This window comes from Amblyomma americanum, chromosome 1, assembly GCF_052857255.1.
Source record: "Amblyomma americanum isolate KBUSLIRL-KWMA chromosome 1, ASM5285725v1, whole genome shotgun sequence".
NCBI classification, from domain to species: Eukaryota; Metazoa; Arthropoda; class Arachnida; order Ixodida; family Ixodidae; genus Amblyomma; species Amblyomma americanum.
This window is the reverse complement of record NC_135497.1, coordinates 512956931-512980493: the sequence shown is the minus strand read 5'-3', so window position 1 is coordinate 512980493 and position 23563 is coordinate 512956931.

Genomic DNA, 23563 nt, shown 5'->3' with positions numbered 1-23563 from the left:
ACTTGCAGCGCTACGTCGTCTACAACATCGATATCACTGAGGATCAAACTGCACCCCAGCGTGAGCTGTACTTTGCCACGCACCGTTTCATCTAGGCGCGACGCATGGGAAAGGCGCGCTCTTGCATACTCACCTTGCAAGGCCCTCTGACACTGCCAGCCCGTCTTTACTATTATGGCTGTATTTTACGGCCTCGGCCATATAAACCGAGTACGGTATATTGCTATAACTGCTTCCGTACTGGACATATGCGCAGATCCTGCCCCTTCACTGCTACCGGTGAAAGTACATCGGCAGGGAAAGTGGCTTATACATTGGCCAATACAACTTCAATGCAGACATCCAATCGGTTCACAGCTCTCCAGTGGGATGACGACGAGTGGCCGGAGCTCCCTGAGCACACCTCGCATGATCCTTCAGGTCAGCAGCCTTCTGACGGTACTGTACGAAAAGAACGCCTCCGAAAACAGCCAACAAAGCAGCGCAGTGTGCCTGAACTACCGCAGGACGATTTGGCCGCAGTCGATGAACAAATCGCACGTCTTTTAGCGGAGGTCACCAAGCTCCGGCAACACCGTGAACTGCTCGCTTGACGTAGACGGGCAGCGGAATCATCCGCCACATCTGTCAATGGCGCAGCAACATCGCCTTCCTGCCGCCCACCAGTGTCATTTCCTGCCGTCTCTTCCCAGATTATCGCAATGCCACTGGACAACTCTGCGATTTCGTTGCTCCGGTTTATGGTCAACCAGTTGTCCAACCTGACGTCCATGATTCTACAGCGCTTGGGCTAGTAACTAGAAATGGCAAGTTCCAGTCGTGCTGGCGTGCTGCAGTGGAAGTGCAGAGGCACTTCCACGAAGGTGGGAGAGCTCAAAATTCGACTACGAATTCACAAGCTCCAGGTATGGGCCATGCTGCTACAGGAAACAAACGCCTTGCCACTGATTTCAGGCATCAGTGCCTACATGTCTCCTTCAATGATAGACCGTTGTGTACAAACTGCTGCTCCCACGGGAAAGGCGGCGGTGTATGTGGACTCACGTTTTCCGCATGTACGCCTTGCTCTCGAAAACTGGTGCACGTGGTATCAAGAGGTAGTAGCAGTGGCTGCGAAACTTAAGAAGGGAACCGTTGTGGTCGTTTCACTTTACGTTAGAACCGGTGGTGCTTCCTCCCGTATTAATCTTGGCTGGTTAACAAGTGTCCGTCGGCAGTATCCCGGGTGTCCGATTTTAGTCTGAGGTGACTTTAACGCCCCTCACTAGGATTGGGGGCACCCCACTTCAAGCCCTCGTGGCAGGCGTGTGCGGGACGCCTTCGCGGATGCCCAATTTGTGCTGCTCAACCATCATGGCCCAGCAACATGGTCAGTGCGTCAAATTCGCAGTGCTTCCTATGCTCCAGACTTTTCTTGGTGGTCGGGTCCGGGTACTCACTCGTGGCACATGGAGCCAGACTGCTGGGGAAGTGATCATCACCCTATCATCATCGGTCTTCACACCTCACATTTCCGACCTTTACGCCACAAATGTTCTGTTATCAACTGGGACAGTTTTCGCTCCTGTATGAACAATCTCTCCTCAGTATCTTCGCCAATCCTTGTTAAGCGCCTACAAACAGCGCTCAACAGTGCTACAACTACCACCTGGACTGATGTTGGTCGACCGGCACCAGTCCTCGGCCTTCTTAACTTGTGGGCGGCACGCCGTCAAGCCGAGCTGGCTGCTACGCGAGACCCTACTTCGTCGCAGGCGCGTATGCGATTGCACTGTCTTACAGCTAAGGCACGCAAATATGAACGCGACCTCTCTCGGTGGCAGTGGCATGCGTGGTGCGAACGATTTTCTGCAAAATCCTCGAATGTCTCTCTCTGGCGAACATTCCGTACAATGAAACGCGGTCGCCCTTCGACTGACGCAGCGGCAACCGCATGCTTCGCGGCTAACTTGTCGCCAGATGATTTCGCCAAAGAAGCAGCGCGAACGTTTTCACAAAATACGATGCTGTGCCTTCTTCATCCGCTAGTTTAAATATGGCAGGCATCCCAGCGCATGTATATCAAATGCCGTCTGATGTCGACGTAGATGTAATTGCGTGTCCATTCTCTGTGCCTGAATTGCTTGCTGCAATAGATGATGCGAAACGGAAAATAGCGCCCGGTCCGGACAATATGAAGTACGAGGCGTACAAGAACCTGAGTAGCGCTGCACTCCCTCAACAACTTGACACCATAAACAAAGTATGGTTGGATGGCGTAGTGCCGGAGAGCCGTAATTCCGCTGTCGTGATTCCTATCCCGAAACCAGGAAAGCTTCCGACGGACCTTGCCAACTTGCGACCTATCTCCTTAACTCCTAAGCTGTACAAGCTGGCGGAGAAAATGCTAGCCACACGATTGTCATGGTGACTAGAGCAGCACGGTTTTTATCACCCAGCACAAATCGGCTTTCGTCCATATATTGGTACATATGACGGGTTGGCTGTCTTAGCATCTGCAGTTGTGCGTACTGTTTTAGCAATGGACGTTGAAAAGGCATATGACAACATCAGTCATGCAGCCATTCTGAACTCCATTGACATGCTTCATCTCCCTCGGAGAGTGCGTAGTTTTGTCCAATCATTTTTGGAAGGCAGAAAATTTGCATACGCCTCAGCGGCGAAGCGGTCGGATCATTTGTTCCTCTCTGCGGCGTGCCCCAGGGATCAGTATTGTCGCCGACGTTATTCAATATTGCTTTCATCCCGCTGGCTTGGCGCTTACATGACATCCGTGACATAAAATTTCTTCAGTACGCTGTCGACGTCACGGTGTGGAGTACTCCCCAAGATCTCTGTACTCAGGAGGCTGCCCTTCAATATGCCTTGGATTTTACCTGTAATTACGCATCATCCATCGGACTTCAACTATGCGTGCATAAAACAACATACACGTCAGTCGCCAACCGCTGGGAACACCGTAAACTTGCTGCAAGTCCAATCCGTCTTTGTCTATCAGGCACCCCACTACAGGAAAGTCCGAGTGTAAAAATCCTTGGCTTAATGATTCACCAATCAGAATCAGCGACTGCATGGCTCTCTCAGGCTAAAAGGCAAGCTATTCTGACTTTGGGTTTGATTAGAAGAATTTCCCCAAAAACTGGTGGCGCCGGTTCGTTCGTTGCACGGCAATTGGTGAGGACAGTTCTGCAGCCACGTATTGTTTATCAAGCCCAGTTTCAACATCTTACAAGAGCCCAATGGGATCGCCTTGAAGCCGTGAACCGAGAGGCTATGAGGACCATTACGTGCCTTCCATGCATCACACCGGTCATAGCTTTACAAGAGAATGCGCAGCTCAATACCATTGATGAGCTAGTGTAGCAGCCCCGTGAAGCGCGCAGCCTTAAGGCCAGTCTATCGCACTCCACGCATGCAATGAGGACTTATGCAACGTCACACTCCATTCTTCAGCCGCCACCGCCAGTTCTTCCCCCTGGAAGTTTGTACAGCTCAGCGACAACGAGCCAACAGATCATCGCTGGCCAACATCTGCTCATTCGGCATCGTTGCTTCGCCAGAAATTTGAGGAACAAGATGCTTGACTGCCTGAAGGATGCATTGTCGTCTACGTAGACGCAAGCATACAAGACTGCAAAGCAACAACAGCTATCTACTGCCCGTGCAGACCTGCCCTGAATCAAACCTCCTGGTTTCAGCTGACGGAACCGCCTTTGTCCTTTTGTGCTGAGCTTGTTGCAGTTCAAGAAGCACTTTGCTCCGTGGCCGACATAACTATGCTCCCTGCGGCCCGTGTTGTCATCCGCACTGACGCCCTTCAAGTTGTCCGGTTGCTAAGACGTGTTAGCCGCTGTCCAACGATATGTCAGGACATCCACCGGCTCGCGGCACGCATCCCGCAGCCAGTACGTATTGAGTGGGTCCCACGGAATTTGCTGACCTATCAAAGCCAGGCAGATTTAGCGACCCGCCTTGCGAATACAAACTCATCATCGCCTCTGCTTCTTGATTTGGACAATTTTGCCCTCCTTTCATCAAGAAAGGAAATCCTCCGGCGCCGCACACGTGCTCTCATCCCTCCGTGTGCGGTAACCCTCTCCCGCGGTCTTACCCGTGCAGAGGAGGTTGCGCTTAGTAAAATCCGGGTCGGGGTTGCCCTCACACCAGCCATCACTCGGAAGTGGCCTTAGTACCTAGAATTGTTTCCTCGGCCAGGGTGTCCAATATGTAAACACGATGACATTGAGGCCGACATTCTTCACTTACTCTGGGACTGCCCAGCTCTCAAGCCTACAAGGATCTGGCATCTGATGGTAGCAGCTCTTTCACCAAGCAACCCTGCTTCATACATTGTCTGGACGCAGGGACCGTACCATCGTTCTCTACTGGACTTCATCAAATCAGCTAACCTTTTTTCATTCATTTAATCTCTACTGCATCATTCATCACACCTTAACTCATCATTGATGTCCTGGGGTAATAAATCACTTAAAAAATTAGTGACTCGTAAAGGCAAGGAAAGTATACAGAAGAATGGTATCCACGATTTTTCATTCGGCTACTAACACGCGACTGCTCTCTGCAGGGGCCCCTCTCTTCTTCCCCGACCTTTTGGGAACAACCTCCCCGCTTATCTGGACGTCGAAGTCGTGAAGACGGTACGAAGCCGCAGTTTCTAGCTGGTGCAGCGATAGGAGGCACCGTTAAGATTACCGCATCGCTCTCAAAACCTTGGCTCAGGGTGAATGTCTCCCATTGCTGGGGCCCTTTCTTTCTGCGGCCGCCGCGGTGGCTGAGTGGTTATGGCGCTCGGCTGCTGGCCCGAAAGACGCGGGTTCGATCCCGGCCTTGGCGGTCGAATTTCGATGGAGGCGAAATTCTAGAGGCCCGTGTACTGTGCGATGTCAGTGCACGTTAAAGAACCCCAGGTGGTCGAAATTTCCGGAGCCCTTCACTACGGCGTCCCTCATAGCCTGAGTCGCTTTGGGACGTTAAACCCTCATAAACCAAACCTTTCTTTCTGCTTCTCTGTTGGGGATCGTCTCTGCTACTTTTCTTCGTTTTCGACAAATATTCTTTAAGCTGGTTTGGGACCTGTCGTTCCTTTGTCTCCGTTGGTCGCGCCGTCTTCGCTGAAACCTATCACCTACGCAATAATGAACGGCCAAAACGTATATCTGGCACAGTGTTATCGCAGGGATTTCTTTTGCCTGCTGATTTACTGCTTTTTTGCATTAAGTGGTACGCTTTGTAGGCAACTGGTCGATACGACCCAAGACAACTGACGTCTGCTTTACAGCACCAGCTTTTAAAGCCAAGGTTCTTGGCCTCCGCGTGGTGGTAGTATTCGTTACAACCATTCAACTTCCGCAATCAGGTGACCAGCCCGTGCACATAGCTAGTGCCTCACGCTAACTTCGTCGCTATCAGGTGGCACGCGCGGCTGCAACGAGACAGCGCCCGACGCTTTGGAACGTCGCATAAGATAGCATTTTGAAATGACATGGTACGGCGCCCTTCTCGCCGGCGCAGTAGCAGCCGCAGCAAGTATAGCAACGCGCCAGCTGCGATGTGGCGCATCAGTCGCGTTGCGGGAAGGCCGTGCGCGCATCCGAGGTGCAGCGTCGTCTCCGAACGCTGCACGTATGCGGGAGGCCCCAAACAAACATGCGGCGGTAGAGTGGAGGACGAGTGGCGTCAGGACGCTACACGCAAACGCGCTGCTCGACAAGAGGCTCAAGTTCATGCGAACTAATTTCTAGCGCCATAAAGCACTCGTTCTATTTTTCTGAGAAGCGAAACGCAGTCATCACGTTCTTATGCGGGGCAGCATCATTCAGATCTAATGTAACAACTGTGACAAGCACAAGTCAGACCAGCTGGCAACGAATGTGCATTACCAGAGCTTTAATCGACAATTTTTCTTCTTTCCAGACCAGCACAGCACTGCAATTTGCTTCTTGTGTGACATGACCCGGAAGCAACGCACCAAAAAAGCGTTGCTCATTATATTCTTAACATTTTCATCTCTCAGAGAAATGTTCTGATCGGTTGTGTTACGCTTTATTCCTTAAAGTGCTTTAGTTTTGCTTTTAAGGGTGTTTTCGATTTTTGGAAACCGGAAGAATTCAAGTACAATTTATGGAAGGCGACGACAAAGACATCGTTGACGCGAATTGAATGCTTTGTGTTAAGAGAGGTACCAGGCAGCAATCAATGTTTTTGGTTTTCCAAATGGGATGTGTAAGAAGAAACTGCGAGGAGAATGCCGTTCTAAGTATAATAAGCACAGAAGCTTTTCGCACACAAGGCCATGTACCGGTAACAAAATTAATTGGGAACTACGTCAATTATTAGGTAACTGCAACCATGTTAATCATCTCATTGCTTAAGCCTATTTTCTGCCATGCAACATAAAACTGTAGCTAATTAACCTCGCATAAGTTCTAAGCCTCACAGCAACCAACTCTTGAGCTTAGCACTCGTTGTAAAACGCGATCAGCACTTTGCACGCAAGCCCCGCCGCGGTGGCTCAGTGGTTAAGGCGCTCGACTACTGATCCGGAGTTCCCGAGTTCGAACCCGACCGCGGCGGCTGCGTTTTTATGGAGGAAAAACGCTAAGGCGCCCGTGTGCTGTACGATGTCAGTGCACGTTAAAGATCCCCAGGTGGTCGAAATTATTCCGGAGCCCTCCACTACGGCACCTATTCTTCCTTTCTTTCACTCCCTCCTTTATCCCTTCCCTTACGGCGCGGTTCAGGTGTCCAAAGATATATGAGACAGATACTGCGCCATTTCCTTTCCCCAAAAAACCAATTATTATTATTATTATTGCACGCAAGGCGGCCGAAGTATACAGCACATGCCACCAAACATGAATCAAACATTAAAAAACAGGAAGGGGCATTTAAGTTCCGCTTGAAGGGCACCTACGTGTTTTTGCTTTTCGCCTCCATCGAAATGCGGCTATCACAGCCGGGTTCAATCACGCGGCCTGGGAATCAACAGTCGAATGCCAGAGCCACTGAGCCACAGTGACAGATAACATTGAAATTGATACACACAGCTGCATCAATTACTGCGGACGTTTACGCCATTTACTTGTCCGTGCAATTCATAGCATCGAAATGAGATCTGTGTATATGGGTGATCTTCAGCAACTCACCGTCCGCATTAAATCATATCGACAGCGCTAGTTGAATACCTCCTAACGCTAGGCCGGCACGAGAAGCAATTAAATCAGCATACTCTATACTTGCAATGGATACCCGGACATTGCAATATTCCTGGAAATACCGAGGCGGATGAAGCGGTTAGGCAAGCATGCACCAGTACTAGCATTTCTATCTTTCCGTTCGTGCGATGTCAGTGCACGTTAAAGAACCCCAGGTGGTCGAAATTTCCGGAGCCCTTCACTACGGCGTCTCTCATAGCCTGAGTCGCTTTGGGACGTTAAACCCCCATAAACCATAAACCAAACCATATCTTTCCGTTCACAAAGTGTGAACTGCGCCGTGTTTTGAAGTCCTCGCGTGCTGGTATGAGCTAAACGATCTAGTCTGAGGCAAATCACACAAGTTCTTGCCTAAAGTTTATCTATCCACTCTCACAGTTTACTATTGCATAATCTTTCAACAGCAGTCTGGAAGCCCCCTTTCACCGCTTGCGATTGGGGACATTGATTATGTTGGGGCGACCTAAAAGATTGAAAAATAATAAGCCCCTGCCTACACCACGAGTACTACGCACAACAGGCCTAATCCAATTACAACATAAATGAAGAGGCCCATGTGCAAAAAATTTTACCACCGGTGCGTGGGAAAAAAGGAAAATAAAAAGGTGGGTTGGAGCTACTGTAGCGACCCAGAGTCGGGGGATCGAGGCCGGGGAGACTCCCCTGATCTCCGTTGGGAAGTAGCGGAGACGGTGGGCTTAATGGATGGGATGAATGGTTTTCAGGTAACGGGTAATGGGAAGAATTTGGATGGGAATGGAGACAGCGAGTTTTTGGCTCTGATCGTTCAATTATCTCGACTCCATTGCTGCCCTGCCTGTCCAGGGCAGGGAGGGCGGCAAGATTGCCCAAAGGTGCGGCCCCAGCTCACGGCATGCCCGACCACCCACCAAACGCAAAGGGCTCCGACCGCTGAAGCAGGATAACTTACGACGGGGTTAGCTACCTGAGGCCCCGCCACGACACCTGGTTCCACAATCCGTACCAACTGCAGACCAGGCCGTCGGTTATTACGAACCTCAGGGGCTGTTTCCAACCTGCAGGGATAGTCTGCACGAAACACTTCCTATATTGCCTTGGCCACGCACACAGCCCAGATTGTGTGGGTAAGTATGAGAATGAGGATGCTGCTCACCTTTCATTGAAAATGCCCAGAACACGAAAATTACAGGACGCGATTGAAGAGGAGCTGGCTGCTCTGAAAAAAAAGGTCTTACATTCTTCAAAACATATTAGCCTAATGGCCGGCGCGTTCACTATAAAATCGAGCAATCACGTCTCTGAAACCGACTTCCGAGGACAGTGGCCTCCTCAGGAATTATTAAATGTTACTTGAATTACTAGATGTCATGGACGGTACCTTACTTCACTCATGTCTGGTGACTGCCTCCACTGTGTTTGGAGCGTTCCCTTCTTGGGGTGGCTCAGTGGTTAGGGCGCTCGACTACTGATCCGGAGTTCCCGGGCTCGAACTCGACCGCGGCGGCTGCGTTTTTATGGAGGAAAACGGTTAAGGCGCCCGTGTGCTGTGCGATGTCAGTGCACGTTAAAGATCCCCAGGTGGTCGAAATTATTCCGGAGTCCTCCACTAGGGCACCTCTTCTTCCTTTCTTCTTTCACTCCCTCCTTTATCCCTTCCCTTACGGCGCGGTTCAGGTGTCCAACGATATATGAGACAGATACTGCGCCATTTCCTCCCCCCCCCCCCCAAAAAAAACAATTATTATTCATCTGCTGACGCTGTCAGTTCATGAAGGTGATGATAGTCTGACAACGAGTTCTTCAGTCTCACCTTCACATGTCTGTGATTCCTATTATGTCAGCGTGTCCTTGCTAATCGTTGTTTTTATGTCTTTGCTTGTTGCAATGCTCTTACGTCCTTGTTTATTTTTATAATCTTATGCACGTCTCGGCCCATCGTGTCTTGTTCAGTTATTGAGTTTACTGATTATTTAGCGTTTGCTTCAATTATGCTTTCTCACTGCATATTGTTTATTTGCCATTTTGATTATTGTAAGAATTTCTGGCGTGAGCGTTGTGTTCTTTATGTCATATATTGCGTGTTGTAGTTGTGTTTTGTTGAGTATTGTGCAGCCAACCCTAGCGATTTTGTTCTCTTATGTGAGGACGCCGTTGTCGTTCACCAACCACTCCTTACATTTTCATGTAAATAAAAAGCACGTTTGCGACCCCGGGTAATTGTTCTCATACTATAAAAAAGTGTCTTCTTTTCTCTCTATTTAAAAGACCCACACACAAACACACACACACACACGTGCACGCACGCACACACACACACACACACACACACACACACACACACACACACACACACACACACACACACACACACACACACACACACACACACACACACACACACACACACACACACACACACACACACACACACACACACACACACACACACACACACACACACACACGCGCGCGCGCGCGCGCGCGCGCGCACACACTACTGCTAACATCTCTGAAATGGATGTGCCCGTAAGAGGCAGAAAGAACTTGATTGTCGGGTTCTGTTCTCGCGCAAAACCAAGAGAACTTGAACGAGAGCAAGGAAGGCTCGTCACACAAGTTCCGTTGGCTTTAGAAGGACAGGCAAGACCAACAGTATTCTGCTCGTCTACATCAATTACCACGTGACTCCAGGAGAAAAGCGTGTATTTGCGAAAGCAGTTGAACTGAGAGAGACCCGGCAATGGCAGTTGATTTGGGTTGATAGCGGCCACATCAAAGCCCTTATAGTGCCAGACAGGCTCATTTATCGTATTTTTGAAAAACATATTTTCATCATCACATAATGGGCATGGCTAAAGTCGAACCTTGCTCGTTATCATGCATTATACACATCAGACCAACTAACGTATCTGACGCGCCTCTGCTTGCTCACACGAATCTATTGTACAGCGTAGTCGGGGACAGAACTCGCACCCAACCTTCTTTCAGAGACCGTGGAGCAGGTTTTTCTAATCTGCTCGGGAATCCCGAAGCTCAAGCTCCACATTAGGCGTCTTATGTCCCTTCCTCCCCTTCTTAGCCTGCGCGGACACTGTGCCAGACAAGCCGCATACACTAAGCCTTATGGGCTTATGTGGTTTTGTACATCTTTCGTCCGGTTCTCTTTGCGCAGTTTTACTCGTTCGCTATTTACTTCGCCGCGTCAGAGAGCTGAATTCGACCATTGGACTCCTGATTTTTATGGCGGGTTTGGAATCTCTATTTTAGAGCGCAGTTTCCGCGTCGTCGCCGTTTTTGGCGCTGTCGGCGTGACCAGTTGTCCATTCCAAACCCACCTGGGGTTCTTTACCGTGCTCTGACTTCGCACAGCACACGGGCCTCTAGCATTTAGCCTTCACGTAAACGCGACCACCGCCGCCAGGATCAAACCAAAATTTTTTGGGTGTTTCAAGAGGATCTGTAGAGTCGGTGTCAGGAATGTATGAAACACTGATAAAGCTGGGATCTTCGGGGCATGTCTAGATTTTTAAAAATGTCCCGACCGTAATTCTATGTAACATTGCACAGCTACCAAGCTATTTGCTCTCAATTCTCTTTAGTTTTCTTACCCAGAATCGTCTCTGCTTTACACTCGTGTCCAGAAAAATTACATATTGTCCCGATTGTCTAGAGTTTCTCCGAAATGTGTTCTTATTTTACAGACACTACTCTACTAAAGCACTTTTAAGCCGTGGGAAATATATTTTTATCAAGAGAAAGCGAGGGGCTCCGTTCAGCAGTGCTGCGTACTTTTAGATCGCTCAAGTCACGCGTGCTTTACGCCGCAAAAGAACGAGTCTGGAAAAAAATTACGCCCTCAGGGAAGCATTGGAAGAACCAAACGATTACATTTTTCTGATCACGTGCTTGTCATCGCTGCACGCTGCACTCGCTTTAATCTAGAATACGGCGCGGAGCTCATCGAAAACACCTAGAGACACAGTTGACAGTATTGCGCAGCATCTATAGAGCGGTTTGAAGCATTTTTGCACTTTGGCCAATTTTCCCACTCTCTGATGTCTTTCTTTTCCTTCATGTTCCCGCCTGTGACCACACTGGCTTGGGGAAAGCGGCGCTTTGTATCTGGAGTGCGAGATATGGTCGGCAAAATATGGAGATGAAGCACGTTTAACCTCTCCCGCTCTCTCCGTCCGTCTGCAGGAGAGAGGGCTTTACCAGTGCACAACAGCGGATGATATGGCATCTGTGCAAGCACGACTGAAAGAATGGGAAAACGAAGGCACTGAAACAAAAGAAGGGCGCACGGTGAGATGCGGACATTGTACTATGTACGAAATCACCTCAACAAAGACCAGAATTATCCGAGCAAGATCCAAGGGCATACAGGAACACAACTTTACAAGAGGAAGAAACACGAAGCCAGTGAGTTTGGGGAAGGCGGTAGATAATCAGGACCTCTTCCGAAAGGAGAAAAGCCTCTGCGGCTGCCATCGTGACAACATTGGTCACTGGTACCATCCCCTTTCACAGGCTAGATCGCACAGCGGTTGGGAGCTTTATTTCTAAGTGGACTGCACAGAAGTACCTTGAGAGGAGAACTCTGATGAAGTCGGGCCTCAAAGCAATTTATAGGGAAAATATTGAGAGCGCTCGGTGAATGTGGCTGGCTCGGCCGCACACTTTGAAATGTAAGAAACAAATTATCCCTGCCACCGATTCGCTGTTAATGCTATATGTGTTTCCCTTGAACGGAGGATCCTTTTGCCGGCCGGCGATCCTGATTGTAGGTTTTGTAGAGAAAAGTAACAGTGGGACGATACAGCGTGAATTTATGAATGCTCGCCAGAGATTGTGACCTGATGGAGTCCGGTGTCAACGACTGAATCTTGCTACGATTCGAGAAGCTTCATAAATGAAAGTCGCATTCGAGTCCCAGATATATGTTTCCTAATCTAAAACATGCCACTTGCATTGCATACGCTCAGCACCATATCGCAGAAGAGATGCGCGACATAGAGTCCGCGGTAAATTCGTTTGTGACCATAATCAAGAGAATACTGTCGAAAACTACGAAGGCACGTTAGCTTTTTGTCTCGACTACACAGCTTTCCTTGAGCCCTGAGCCAGTAGTGTTTCGATGAGGCACATTCCTAATAGCAGCAAAGTATTATACAGAAAAATCTGTCAAGGTTGAAGACTTCGTAACAAAAATTAAAGGCGAAATCTGCAGCCGCAACGTTGCCTCAAGAAACCGCGGCCAGCGACGCACTTCCCACTGATAGGTACTGATAGGTACAGCATTGAAAAGTAGGGATTTATTCCGAGCGCCATTGCAGAACTGGAAACGGTGGTGCTCAATCTAGAGGCCCAGTTTGAAAGTGCGGGTTCCATCACAGAGAAGCTGGATGGCACGCCAAAACAGAAGCTTCACAAGTCACATGAAAACATCCAGACTTAGGTGCGTTAGCCAAGAAACCAAACGGGAGCTTACGACTTGGCCGCAAAACGAGCAATGATAAGATGTCTAGCGGTTTAGCATTGCTAAGTACGAAATTTTGTGCCCAAGAACAGTTTTTTGCTAGTGGACACAACCGCCACGTACCTGAAAGCGGAATTGAGGTGTCCACTGACCCAGGGAGCCAGTTATGCGCGGAAATTTTTTCACCGTCACTACCAATTTACCCAGTGTACGCCGACGGCCTATGCTCCAGTTCAGCGTACCTGCAGCATTGTTGTCTCCGCCACCGTCTGTTGCTCTAATGCCCTGTTTCTGCCGCAGTGTTGTCCACGCAAATGCTCAAAGCGCGAATATTAGTTTGATAGTAGTATTAGTTGGTGAAGGGGACGATGTTCAATGCACAGCGCGAGAGTGCGTTGCAGTTTAACACGTAGCGTGTTTTGCTGTGGCCATAGCCTGAAGAGAAAGAGGTAGCTGTTCTGAACGGCTGTGTGTTGAAATGCTTCGAGCTGGATACAGCGTATCGGCCGTTGGCCGAGGTCTCCCGACATCTGAAGTTCCCACGGACTCGTACAAAGTTGTCCTCCCTCGACTACCTACCTGTAATGTTGTCCTCAACAACGTCTTTCTGCATGCTGACCTCAAGGGTCGCCCATACCGTGCTCCCGACTTCCGAGACGCCCTTGCGCAGATTGTGGACCTCCGTGAGATTCTGTGTATTGGCCAGTACCAAATGAGCCACTTTGGATGGTTACCTGCGAGAGCAGTTCCTGAAAACAGAAGCTTATTGACAAAGCAGAGTTCCACGCCAAAGGTCTAAAATGTATCGTGTTTGACCCGGACACCAAAAACGTGAAGCTTAAGCTTCTTTGGCTCCCGCGCTATATGGAGCACCGGAGGATTGTGGAAGCTTTGGAGCCTTTTAGAACTGTACAAACTATCGAGCGTGAGAAGTGGCGGTGCCCCCGAATTGAGCACATAGAAACAGCAAACCGTAAAATCTCGCTCACGCTCAAGGACGGAGTGCCAGCAAGTAGAATACCTCACACGCTCAACGCTTTTGGGGCACAAGCTTTAGTTGTGATCCCAGGCAGGCCTCCGCTGCGTCTTCGTTGTAACCGTGAGTGCCGTGTACGGCGTCAGTGTCGTACGCCTCGATGCACCCAGTGCTGACGCTTTGGGCACACAGTAGACAATTGTGTTATGAGTTATTATGACAGGTTACGCCAAGGCAACTGGGCGCATGAGGATGAAGTGGTGTCAGAGCACATTATAGATGTGTCGGATGTTGTGGAAGCGTCGGGTGAACTGAGTCATGAGCTCCAAACAGAAGATGGACCAAAGGCTTCTGTACCTCTGTACCAAATAACGGCATGGGTTCGCCTGCAAGTACGAACAAACACGAATCTCTGTCTCCAGACCCAAAGCCACCGGAGCTAGGTCTGCCCGGGTCTGCTACTTTGAGTCCTTTGCTTGCTGCTCAGGAGCCACATGTCCCCAACGATCACGAGAGCAGAACGCCCCTGCTGTAAAGTCAGTGGAGGCGCTTCAGCCAGTGAATGTACCACATGCCTTCTGTGCCGGCGATGCCCCTTCATCGTCGGAGTGCAGCAGTGTGTCGCCTGGAGTGTCAGCTTCTAGTGTGTTCGGTGCCCCGTCGGCTGTCAGCGCGGTTGCGACTGACATGGCCCATTCGGCTTCATGGGCCGAAGCCTTGGCTGTCTCATAAGAGGCGATGGACCACAGCGCACCTTTGAAGCGTCCTGCAGATGATGAGGTGTGTGTCGATGGCGATGTGCAGAAGGCACCTGGTGTGGTGGGATTGGGAAGGGTCACCTCAAAACGGAGGGCGATGTCTGCCCTACAGGCCGCCGATTTGCAGGCTTGCCGCCCCAGTACAGGGGATGGCCTTCAATGAGACAAGCAACAAAAATGGCGGGCATTAGAGGTTTTAGTAATCGTCGAAAGCAACATAAGTTATGGCATCTTTTAAACAAATCGGGTGTGAGTGTGGCAGCCATCCAGGAAACCAAGCTGTCCTCTGATGAGGAGGCTGATGCTGCTGTCGAGCCTTTTTTGTCAGAATTCAATGTTATCGTAAGTCACTCGAGAGACTTATCAGGTGGGTGCATGCAATTCCTGGCCAACCCACTGGAGATTACAGCCGTGTCTAATAGCACAGATGATGACGGACGACTTATCTTCTGTGACCTCGCAATTTCGGGTGTACAGTGGCGAATTGTTTGTGTTTATGTCGCTGTAAAGCAGAGTGATAGAAGGCTATTTATTCTGTCATTAATAGATTATTTGTCCACGGATCGTAAAATTATGCTGTTAGGTGATTTCAATTGTGCTTGTAGGGATGAAGACCGAGCAGTGTTAAAGGAAGCGATATGACCTTAGTGCTGCTTTACTCACTGATTTGGCATGCGAATACAACCTGGGGGATGTTGGGCAAGATAAGTGACATAACATTCATTTCACTCATTTTCAGTGCTCCTCTAGTGCTCGGCTTGACAGGATTTACGTTTCAGCAGACATGCTATACAGCGTTTTTGGTTACTGGGTGTGGCCCATATTTTTCAGTAATCACTGCATGGTGTCTCTTCAGATAGGGAGGTACAGCCGGCGCGTACTCCCTCCTCGATGGGAGCTGTGGAAACTGAGCTGCCTGCTCTGAGATGAAAATCTTCAAACGTGCTTTATCTAATTGCTTGAAGGACACGTGATCACGCGGTGACCTCTCAGTTTTGCGAAAACGGGACTTATTTAAAACATTGCTATTGAAGCCTCAGCAAAAATCGCGTTTTGGAAGAGACATCACCTTTGAGAGCTCGGCCGTACTTCAGTTGAGCTACATGAGCTAGAGAGGATTAGCCCAGGTGCCTATGTAGAAGATATCACTGCCGTAAAAGTAGAGCTTCAGCAGTTTGAAACCGAAAGATACAAAGGGGCCTTGATAAGATCAAGGACCCGTAGATTTCTGAAAGAGAAACCATCTCTTTGGACCCTGAGTGATTGAAGGCAGACTGCTCTAGCTATAGAAATATTCGAAATTCAGTATGGTGGTTGCACATACAGCGATGGTCCTGGGATTATTGCGGCTTTCTTTGACTATTATCGGGAGCTGTTTGGTGGTTGTGCGGGCACAAACATGACATCAGATTACAGTCACTTATTCGAAGCGTTGCCTCGACTTGACGATGAGCAGCACGGTGTAGTGGAAGGGCCTATCACTTTGAACGAAATTAAATCTGCCATTTCTGACCTGACGGGTCAGAAATCTCCTGGGCCGGATGGCATTACAAGCGAGTTCTATAAATCATTTTCCACTTACCTAGCGCCTGTCATGAGGGAGGATTTCCTGGCTTTTTTACGATGTTGGTTTTTACCCCTCACATTCTTTTCTGGGCATACTATATTAATTCCAAAAAGCACAGATTCAAATCGCATGAAAACAGTTGAGAGATATCATCCAATTTCCCTCAGTAATGTAGATTACAAACTTCTTGCAAAGGTTCTTTGCAATCGTCTGCAGCTAGTTCTCGCTCACTTAATAGGCACGCATCAGGTCTGCGGTATCAGAGGACGCAGCATCCAAACCGATATTCATATTGTACGTTCAGTAATGGAGACAGTATCAGATGAGATCGAACAAGTAGCTCTTATTCAGGTTGACCTTGTCAATGCCTTTGATAATTTTCGCCACGATTTCTTGTTTGCGGCCTTAGAATATGCAAATATTGGAGATGTTTTGCTTAGGGTCTTAAGACTGTGCTATAAGGAGTCCTACACAAGGCTAATTGTTAACCAAAAGCTAACCAAACCTATTCCATTGAAATTATCTGTTCGCCAAGGCTGCCCCATAGCTTGAACCCCTTTGCCTCAGAATTATTAACTGCACATCTATCCGTGGTTTCCCCTTGGCGCAGTGTGAAATTAAGATGTTAGCCTAGGCAGATTATTTCGCCCTCTTTTGTTCGGACAGAAAAAAGTGTGCTTGAGGCATTGCATTTGCGGGGTATCAGGTGCGGCTCTTAATCTTGATAAATCCTAGGGGTTTTGGTTGGGCCATTGGAGTACAACGCGAAGTCAATATGGTGGCGTAGGCTGCGATCGCGGGCCCCTTCACTACCTAGGGGTTCCTCTTCACCAAATTCGCAACAGGGGCGCCTACTGGGATTCTCAGATAGTCTCCACGAGGCGGCAAGCCCAGGCTTGGATTGGTAGGAAACTGTCAGTGTTTTCTCGGCCTCAAGTCTGCAATATTTTTTATTTGCATAACTTGCCTATGTGCTGCACGTTCTTCACTGTGCGAGGAAGAAAGTGCAGGTGATGCACACAATATTTGCTACATTTGTATGGCGTTCCCAATGGGAACCCATGCGTTGCGATAACCTATTTCTTTCTCTAGTCTCTCGTGGAATCGGCCTCGTTCACTTATTCGTGCATCAGCTTGTCTCGCGTTTTATTTCTTTTTCAAATCTTCAAACCACCCTTTTTTAGTAGCCGTGCTTATTAGGCTTCTCTGTGATCATTTGCCTTTCCTTTTGGCACCGACGGGACACACTCGTGAGGGGCTTTTATGGGGATTCCTTAAGGAAGTTCCTGACACCTTCAATTTCCTCACTGTGCGCTTTTCTTTAGACTACCTTTATAGCCTCTTCAGAAGCAGATGACTGAGACACTTACAGAGTATTTCTTCTCTGTACCCTTGTATCGGCAACCTTTTCTGGAGTTCCTTGACACCACTTTTTTCAAACGTGTTAGGCGAATGTGCATTTCTTCTGCCGCGAAAACATTCATTCTTAAGCTGCGCACGTCAACGCTGTCTATGAAGGCATGGCTTCATGCAAAAAAGAAGCTTGCGCCATGGACGGTGAATTGTCGCCTGTGCAATACAACAGGGACAATTGACCATTGTTTTGTTCTGTGCATTGATGCTATCTTCTTCTGGGACATTTTAAAATGAACAGTTAAGGACATTGATATCACACCCTACAGTATTCGATCTTGCCCGCGGAGAAAAGCAGTGCTGTGCCAATGATCGATTTATGTTGCTTGGACTGTTTAGTCTCTGGAAGAGACGCATGATGAACCACCACGCCGAATTACCTTTTTCGTCGAAATCTCTGTTTCGTGAAAAGTGCGCTTTGGTGCGGGGAGTGTATGCTGCCCTGCAAGAGCCGCCTTGCTGGCTCCCCTATCTGGATGCATGTGTGTGCCTCCCAGACTTTTGATGTTTTCGAAGGAGGGTTCATGCAGGGGTAAGGTGGCCTGGTGTTCTGTGGCATAAGCGTGCTTCGACCTTTCTTTGCGGCGCTATTTCTATGCAATAAAGAAAAAAAAGCTGTGGCGATAGCCTAGTGCTCTCGCACTGTGGTTAACCAAAGTGACCTGTTCGCGCCACCGCAGGTTCGAATCCTTGTCGCATATATTTATTTTTTTTTCATTTACTTATGTCACTTGGGTAAAACCTACACATATCGCAAACCCACAAACATCGCAAGACCTTGCTCGGAGTTTACCAATGGGAGCAGTACTTTAGCAATAACATCTGCCTGGTCCCTTTAAAGTGGAGCGATCGCTCTGTGACTTCAGGAATAACTTAATGTAGAAATGACACAACTTAAGCAAGAAGACCCTAGAAACGTTCCTGTTTGTTTCATCCAAACCACGAAACTAAAAGATGCGTTTCGGTTCTAAACACTTCGCTAAGACACCGTGTTGTTTTATTTTTATTTATATATATTGCGATATAGAACAAAATCATAGCAGGGTGGGTATACATCAAACATATAAGTACAGAAACACTCAAATTTATAACATCTGCAGGCATTTTCAAACATCATTCAAGAATTATGGGTAACATTGTCGTTATTTAGGGTATTCCAGTCTGTAATTGTCTTCGGGGAAAAATAATTAAGACAGTTATTTCACGCGTTCAAAGGCGTTGTTAAAATATGCCTTCGTCTTGTCTTATAACCTGAGGAGCAAGCAAAAAACTGGGAAGTATGAGCTTCATAATGACCGTTTACCAGCTGAAGAAGAAACTTTAATCGGTAGACATGATTGCGCAGTAACTGGGGCTAATCCTTGGCGTTTAAAGTGCTCACTGATATATGTACGGCCGTATGAATTGTAAAGAAACCTTACTGCCTTATGCCGTATTCATTATAGTTTGTAATGTTGGTTAAGGTGAAAGGGTCCCCGATAATTGTGCATATTCTAACAACGGGCGAACAAGGACATTGAACGCTAAAAGGCGCACACTATAGCGTGGATGATTTTAGTGAGCGGTTCAAGCAAAACTGTTTACGGAAGAAATTTGCAGCAATAGTATCTATGATTTTTGTCCACGAAAGATGGTTAGTTATCCACAGGCCTAAATATCGGTACTCGGTTACTTCCAATAGCGATATGTTGTTAGTGCCGTACACAAACTGAAGAGGTCGCTTTTTGTGCGTAATTCTCATGAAATTAAGGCATTCGCCATTGATCACACCAGTAATGACCTTTACGAGGTCATTGCTCAGCTGCACCTTCTCGTCAACTCAAGAGACCTGTTCAAACAAAACACAATCATCTGCGTAAAGGTTCAAGCAGACGGAAAGCCTTGTCGCAATGTCATTAATAAATAATCAAAATAAAATGGACTCAAAACAAATTGCTGGGGGACGCCTCACTCAATCTGGGTACGGGTAGAAGTGTTGTTTGAGGTGACGAACTGACTTCTATTCGAAAAGTAAGCGGGGATCCGTGTAATTATGTGGTAGTTTTTAATATAATATCTTAATTTATGTACGAATTTTTTAAGCGCCACCTTATCGAATACTTTGCCAAAATCTATTATTATCGCGTCTGTCTGCTTGCCTTTATTAATCGACCGCGCTAAGACATGCACAGTCTCAACTAATTGGGTACTTGTAGAAAACCAGCGCCTGAAACCGTGTTGAACATTTGTAAGGACAGTGTGCTTTTCTAAGAAGCCTGATATATATTTATGAATGCAATTGAGCTAATGCAAATAAAAGGGCTTTAAAAGCATGGAGGTTGTCGCAAAAAGCACCCTGATTTTATAGTGTTTTCCCTCCTGATTATGTCTCGCTTTTGATAAAAATTCATACTGGTAATCTCAGCTCTAAACATCGGTACCCAAAGCTGCCGCACAGTCTGGAAATGAGAGCAGCATTGTTGTACGCAAAGACAGCTCATGTCAAGTATTATTTTCATTTATTTTCGTACTGCAAGTTTTTGGGCACGTAAGAGGGGTACATTAATAATAAACAGGCATAGAATGAGATCCCACGGTGACTCAGGGTACCGGGACATGTTGAACTAAGTAAACAAGATGGTAGCAACGATTAAATAGTTTTTGTACATACATTACTGAACAAAAAGATATGATATTTCAGTTTTTACAAAGTAACTCTTTTTCCCGCATTAAAATTTGCTCTTGAGATTTATGGCAAGACAATAGCAAACTTTTTGGCAATAGAAATTGATATTTATCCAATATTCGGCAGCAATTTGGTTTCCACAACTTTATTGAACGGCTTTATGCAGTGCTTGAAGGTATCGGCGATAAAATAAGTTTTATTGCATAATGAGGCATCAGTTTAAAGAATGCTTTTTGCACAATGAAGTAATCTTGTCCGTAGTTCTTACGCAAGCCTTTTTCTTAGATCACTGCTTGAAGATGTCGTGGTATGGAGTCTAGGAAACTGTCATTGAACGCCTAGTCTGTATTTCCTTCTGCTGCGGCAGCTGCCCGAACTTGGCCGCGGCGCTCCTAGGATTTTTGTCCGTCAGACGATCGGCGAAGTCAGTCCAAGGCTGTTGATTTGAATTTATTAATGTCAGCAGACCGCCCTGGCCGCTCTATGTGGTCTGCTCTCGTGTTTTTTAAGCAATTTTTAAGCATAGAAGAGAGCCTCGGATCGATGTTTTGTTGAAACGCATATCCAAAGCCAATATTCTTGCATGCCTGATGAAAAATTACCTTTTCAAGAATTCTCTGATAAACCTCTTTGCTCGAGGCACCTTGCATTATGTGGAGGAGGCCAACTCCGCGGGCAGAGAATCATCCCCGCTACTTTAGGTTCCCGCCTCTATGGTTTAACGTGGAAAGCTGGAAGCGGGGATTATGTCAAGTGCGTTTGAGGTGACGCGTATAGCGAATCTCATCACTCCCACACAACAAGAACCTCGATTCGTCTAACAAAATCATTCTTCGCCATAGGTGACCTGTCTACACCAAGCGTTCCTTTGCATGCCTCATCCTGGCAGCCCAATTCTTTTCACTGATGTTCGGATTTTGGACTGTGCTCCAGGCGCTCAGCTCAGCACGTTACACATGCCCAAAGTTCAAGGCGCGAATGTAGAGCCTGACGCCAGGGCGATATCATAAGAAATGTCGGCGTCAGATAGTTCAGGTTTTTTTTTGCGGCCCACGTGAACTATGTACTTGTGGACAATTTGGTTGGTCGTTTTGGGGTGTCTCGGCAAAATCGAAAAACAAGGGATGTGCGAATATTCGAAATTTTTTAATATCGAATCGAATATTCTCCTATTTAATGCAGTGAATCGATCAAATAGCGCACATTCGAAATTATTCGGCACGCATCGAACAAGCCATGAATCAGCGACCACTCCGACGTAGCACAGCATGCTGCTGCGATTGGTCAGCGTGTTGAGCGATGACGCTGTGGTCCATTCCTGTGGCAGCGTTCATGATGCCCAGAGAAATGCCTTCATAATTCGGCGACGCGACAGGATCCAGCCAAGTTCAGCAAACGCTGCCTGCATGCTCGATGGCTCGATGGCCCTTAGGAGGTCATGCCCATATATTTCTCTTCTCTCTCATCAACTGCGGTGTGGCGCTAGTTTGCTGGCTGGCGTCGTCAGTAGCAAAAGGTAATTTTAGGATGGAAGGTCGTGGTGATCGCCTAGTTATTATGGTGATTTTGGGCTGCGTGTGGATATCACTGCTGCTTCTTTCGACATCCGCAGCTTTCACTCTATGTGTAAGAGGACCGCCGCTACCGCCTCGCTTTTTTGCATAAATATCAGTTTTACACGAATGTTCGCACAAGTAGAGAATAACCCCAAGATGATTCCTATTCGATTCAGTTTTTTCACTATTTGATTCGTATTCAATTTGCTTTTTAGCTGCACAATTCGTATTCGATTCGGTTTCAGAAAAGTAAAATTCTCGCACCCCTTACACATACACATACACAGCCCATACATAAAAATCGCAAACACGCGGACTGCGTTACTGTTAAATGCAATAAAAGCTCGTAGTGTTTTATCTCAGAGTTGTGCCTGTAGGTAGTGGCTATTTAAACAGTCTTGCTGACGTTACGTGTAGCTTGCACTCCTCCCATCGCTTATGACATACGCTTCATAAATACTTGGTTTCAATATTTTGTGACTTTAAATATGCGTTATAACTATTTAAAAAATATAAAAATATGCTGTAATACATGTAAACGCAGAATATGTGGCGCGAAAATGACAAGACGTTATTAATAATTAGGAAAACCCGGAAAATGAACATAGTGGGAGGCGGCCATAAATGGGCGAAATTAAAAAAACCAGATGACACACTGACGCGCCCAAATCTTCTTCGCGGTAAAAGAGGGCATTTTTTTTATAATAATATACTCAGAAGAAGCAAAAAAGGTATTTTATTCAGGGGTTATTGAATATGTGCGAAAAAGATTGAAAACACCTTTTTTCACTTCTATTGTAGTCCTAGGAATATAATGTATTGAAACAAACAAAATATGGTGAGAGGATAGTTAATAAACATAAAGAAATGAAAACTAAGGGTAACTGAAATATAATTATTCTTGAGCAGAACAGCTACAAGTAGGAACATTGCAAAAATAAAACAACGAGGAATAAAAGATATTGAAGAATAAACAGCAAAAATGTACAGTACGAACACCACTAGAAATACAAAAATGCACTGCACTAAATTGTGGAGTAGTAGACATTGAAGGCGATTGTGGAATATTTCCTCCAGTGCCAAGCATAGACGAGGAAAGAATAAAGACCGATGTGAGAGCTTGAACAAATGCTGAGATGGACAAGATTTAATTTCCAGAGGTGTGCTGCTACACGCTTCATTTATGTAAATCTAACTGTGAAGATACCAAAGTTGTAGGGACTTTTGGGATGATAATCAAGTAAAATTGTGAGTAGTAAGATCTTGGTTACATGTATAAACTTCAATAGATTGCGGTGATTAATGAAGGGAAACACGAAAATATCCATGTTATGCGTGACTAGGTCGGAAAGCAGAAGAATATTAATTTGGTAAAAAAAGCGAATACATCTACCATGTGGGCTGAAAACAAAAACGCGAATAGATTTAAGGGGTCGATTGTCCCAATGTGGCACATGGGCTATGAGGGACTCCGTAATGGAGGGCCTGACATCGCGTTGACATCGCTTGACAAGTGTGCGAATCACATGATAGACCGCCGGTTGTAATACAACAGTTAAGATTGTTATGGATGAAAGCGTAGTGTAATGTTTTTAACATTGTAGAGAGGAAGTATTATCAGGCCGTTAAAAGAGCTCTAATTATATATAAGCTGTTTTCCTGTAAAAGCAAGCAGTATGTAGGTGAAACTTTAATGAGACGGAAAGCTGTATGCCTAAAGACGCAGACCACTCTGCAGCAAATATATGATGGGAATCATGAAGATTGCGAATGTATTACTAAATTAAGCTTTGGGGTGTGAACAAAACTAAACATTAGTGTTTTCTTGGGTTTATTAGTTGTTTTGACGCAACATGAATTTGTTATTAAGATCATCAGTGAAATTGGAAGCAACATTATCAAGAGAGGAGATACTAGTGAGTCTAGTTTCAT